This window comes from Lipotes vexillifer, unplaced genomic scaffold (assembly GCF_000442215.2).
Source record: "Lipotes vexillifer unplaced genomic scaffold, Lipotes_vexillifer_v1.1 scaffold713, whole genome shotgun sequence".
Taxonomy (NCBI): Eukaryota; Metazoa; Chordata; class Mammalia; order Artiodactyla; family Lipotidae; genus Lipotes; species Lipotes vexillifer.
The window spans coordinates 56068-60982 of record NW_006773157.1 but is presented as its reverse complement, the minus strand read 5'-3'; positions in this window follow the sequence as shown (position 1 = coordinate 60982).

Genomic DNA, 4915 nt, shown 5'->3' with positions numbered 1-4915 from the left:
CCCTACACTCTGTTGAACGAAAAGATTTGAAATTCTTTTATTTTTGTTTTATTTGTTTATTTTGGTTGCATGGGGTCGAAGTGGCAGCCTGCAGGCTCCTACACTGGAAAATGGATTTTTTACCACTAGACCACCAGAGAAGTCCCACTCAATGATTACTTATATTATCCAGACACAGGACATACGACGTTTTAGAAAAACCTATTTGATTAAGTAAACTGTGTTATTAATATCAATTTCACCTGTTTCTCTTTTGTCAAGCTTTTTTTTAAAATGATAATTTTCCCTTTTACTTCAGTATTTATTTAGGCTGTACTGGGTTTTAGTTGCAGAATGTGGGCTTTTTAGGGATTCTTAGTTGTGGCATGTATGCATACAGGATCCAGTTAGATTGAAACTGGGTATTCTGTACGTGGACCAGGAAGTCTTACCCACTGGAACACCAGGAAAGCCCCAATCTAGCTTTTATTTGCATATCATCTGCAAAATATGTAACTCTGTAAACTGTCTCCCCCCCACCGAGATTAAAGAACAGAAAAAAATTACAAACACCTAAAACTACACCTCGCGGAACACAAGTATCTAGAAAATTAACTTCACTTCAACACACCCACATATATAGCCAGACAAAAACCGGCAAGCAATTTTGTTCTTAAAAGCAAAAAAGTATTAATTCTTCTGTTTTCACCACAGTTAGACAGCCTTGCCAAAGCAAAGCCTCAAAAAATTATTGTTAAGACTCAGTTATTTCTCTCCACGGAAATCTTTAGTAAAAGGCGAAAGATTTATTCGATATGAAGAGAAATCAGAGTATACCGAACAGCTTACATAACTCATTTTTCCAGTAACTACAACTCCTAGTTCACTGATGGTGGCTATTTATCCCCAGAATTACTGCCAGAATAAATTTACTCAAGGAATTCTGAAAATAATATTTTCATACTTAGAAAAGTTGAGTAAGAAAGAAATTTTTATTAACTTGAAAACAATTAAACTATTTGCAGTGTATTATGGGTATGCAAATGAACCTGAATAATCTCCCTTTACACTCCGGAAATATCTTAGTACTGTATTCAACCATTGCTCTGGGGCCACATTTAAGGGGCAAAGTGGTGGCTTGGCTGCCTGGGATCTTAACTCCATCCTTGTCTACTAGAGACGTTATGATTTTATCTATTTGTACACTGGGACTATGATATCTTTTAAATAAAATAATTTTCTGATAGTTGGGGTGGGGATGGGCCATGAGAATAGCAAAGTAATGGTTAATATGAAATCCAGGATACTGGTTACCTGCAGTGTGGAGTGAGGGGTAAGATTGTGGAAAGGACTACAGAGGTTTCAAAGGTGTTGGCAATATCTTTTTTTTTTAAACTGGGAGGGGAGGCATCAAGTATTCATTTTATTACTTTAAAAATGTTACTTATATATCATATAACACTGTATATCATATTCATGAACATTATGAGTCTTTCCCATCATTGAGGTCTACTTTTGTGTCATTTCATACAGTTTTATAATTTTACCATAAAGATTATTTTGGTTAGATTTACTTCACTCTTTTTTTTTCTTTTAAATTTTTTAACATCTTTATTGGAGTATAGTTGCTTTACAATGGTGTGTTAGTTTCTGCTTTATAACAAAGTGAATCAGCTATACATATACATATATCCCCATATCTTGTCCCTCTTGCATCTCCCTCCCACCCTCCCTATCCCACCCTTCTAGGTGGTCACAAAACACGGAGCTGATCTCCCTGTGCTGTGTGGCTGCTTCCCAGTAGCTATCTATTTTACATTTGGTAGTATATATAATTCCATGACACTCTCTCACTTCGTCCCAGCTTACCCTTCCCTCCCTGTGTCCTCAAGTCCATTCTCTGTGTCTTTATTCCTGTCCCGCCCCTAGGTTCTTCAGAACCTTTTTTTTTTTTTTTTTAAGATTCCATATATATGTGACAATACGGTATTTGTTTTTTTCTTTCTGACTTACTTCACTCTGTATGACTCTAGGTCCATCCACATCACTACAAATAACTCCATTTCTTTTTATGGCTGAGTAATATTCCATTGTATATATGTGCCACATCTTCTTTATCCATTCATCTGTCGATGGACACTTAGGTTGCTTCTATGTCCTGGCGATTGTAACTAGTGCTGCAATGAACATTGTGGTACATGTCTCTTTTTGAATTATGGTTTTCTCAGGGTTTATGCCCAGTAGTGGGATTGCTGGGTTGTATGGTAGTTCTTTTTTTCCCCTAACTTTTTATTTATTTATATTTAATTTATTTTCATTAATTAATTAATCAATTTTTTTGGTGAAGGATGACTTTTTTTTGAATTTTATTTTATTTTTTTATACAGCAGGTTCTTATTAGTCATCCATTTTATACACATCAGTGCATACATGTCAATCCCAGTCTCCCAATTCATCACACCGCACCACCCCCACCCCCCGCCACTTTCCCCCTTTGGTGTCCATACGTTTGTTCTCTACATCTCTGTCTCAATTTCTGCCCTGCAAACCAGTTCATCTGTACTGTTTTTCTAGGTTCCACATATATGTGTTAATATATGATATTTGTTTTTCTCTTTCTGACTTACTTCACTCTGTATGACAGTCTCTAGATCCATCCACGTCTCTACAAATGACCCAATTTCATTCCTTTTTATGGCTGAGTAATATTCCACTGTGTATATGTACCACATCTTCTTTACCCAGTTGTCTGTTGATGGGCATTTAGATTGCTTCCATGACTGGCTATTGTAAATAGTGCTGCAATGAATATTGGGGTGCATATGTCTTCTTGAATTATGGTTTTCTCTGGGTATATACCTAGTAGTGGGATTGCTGGGTTGTATGGTAGTTCTACTTTTAGTTTTTTAAGGAACCTCCATACTGTTCTCCATAGTGTCTGTATCAATTTACATTCCCACCAACAGTGCAAGAGGGTTCTCTTTTCTCCACACCCTCTCCAGCATTTGTTGTTTGTAGATTTTCTGATGATACGCATTCTAACTGGTGTGAGGTGATACCTCATTGTAGTTTTTTTTTTTTTTTTTGCTGTACGCTGGCCCCTCACTGTCGTGGCGTCTCCCGTTGCGGAGCACAGGCTCCAGACGCACAGGCTCAGTGGCCATGGCTCACGGGCCCAGCCGCTCCGTGGCATGTGGGACCCTCCCGGACCGGGGCATGAACCCGTGTCCCCTGCATCGGCAGGTGGACTCTCAACCACTGCGCCACCAGGGAAGCCCCTCATTGTAGTTTTGATTTGCATTTCTCTAATAATTAGTGATGTTGAGCAGCTTTTCATGTGTTTCTTGGCCATCTGTATGTCTTCTTTGGAGAAATGTCTATTTAGGTCTTCTGCCCATTTTTGGATTGAGTTGTTTGTTTTTTAATATTGAGCTGCATGAGCTATTTATATATTTTGGAGATCAATCCTTTGTCCATTGATTCATTTGCAAATATTTTCTCCCATTCTGAGAGTTGTCTTTTCGTTTTCTTTATGGTTTCCTTCGCTGTGCAAAAGCTTTTAAGTTTCATTAAGTCCCATTTGTTTATTTTTGTTTTTATTTCCATTACTCTAGGAGGTGGATCAAAAAAGATCTTGCTGTGACTTACGTAAAAGAGCGTTCTTCCTGTGTTTTCCTCTAAGGGTTTTATAGTGTCTGATCTTACATTTAGGTTTCTAATCCATTTTGAGTTTATTTTTGTGTATGTTGTTAGGGAGTGTTCCAATTTCATTCTTTTACATGTAGCTGTCCGGTTTTCCCAGCACCACTTATTGAGGAGATTGTCTTTCTCCATTGTATATCCTTGCCTCCTTTGTCATAGACTAGTTGACCATAGGTGCGTGGGTTTATCTCTGGGTTTTCTATCTTGTTCTATTGATCAATATTTCTGTTTTTGTGCCAGTGCCATATTGTCCTGATGACTGTAGCTTTGTAGTATAGTCTGAAGTCAGGGAGTCTGATTCCTCCAGCTCCATTTTTTTTTCCCTCAAGACTACTTTCATTATTTGGGGTCTTTTGTGTCTCCATACAAATATTAAGATTTTTTGTTCTAGTTCTGTAAAAAATGCCATTGGTAATTTGATAGGGATTGCATTGAATCTGTAGATTGCTTTGGGTAGTATAGTCATTTTCACAATATTGATTCTTCCAATCCAAGAACATGGTATATCTCTCCACCTGTTTGTATCATCTTTAATTTCTTTCATCAGTGTCTTATAATTTTCTGCATACAGGTCTTTTGTCTCCTGAGGTAGGTTTATTCCTAGGTATTTTATTCTTTTTGTTGCAATGGTAAATGGGAGTGTTTCCTTAATTTCTCTTTCAGATTTTTCATCATTAGTGTATAGGAATGCAAGAGATTTCTGTGCATTAATTTTGTATCCTGCAACTTTACCAAATTCATTGATTAGCTCTAGTAGTTTTCTGGTAGCATCTTTAGGATTCTCTATGTATAGTATCATGTCATCTGCAAAAAGTGACAGTTTTACTTCTTCTTTTAAATTTGGATTCCTTTTATTTCTTTTTCTTCTCTGATTGCCGTGGCTAGGACTTCCAAAACTATGTTGAATAATAGTGGTGAGAGTGGACATCCTTGTCTTGTTCCTGATCTTAGAGGAAATGCTTTCAGTTTTTCACCATTGAGAATGATGTTTGCTGTGGGTTTGTCATATATGGCCTTTATTATGTTGAGGTAGGTTCCCTCTATGCCCACTTTCTGGAGAGTTTTTATCATAAATGGGTGTTGAATTTTGTCAAAAGCTTTTTCTGCATCTATTGAGATGATCATATGGTTTTTATTCTTCAATTTGTTAATATGGTGTATCACATTCATTGATTTGCATATATTGAAGAATCCTTGCATCCCTGGGATAAATCCCACTTGATCATGGTGTATG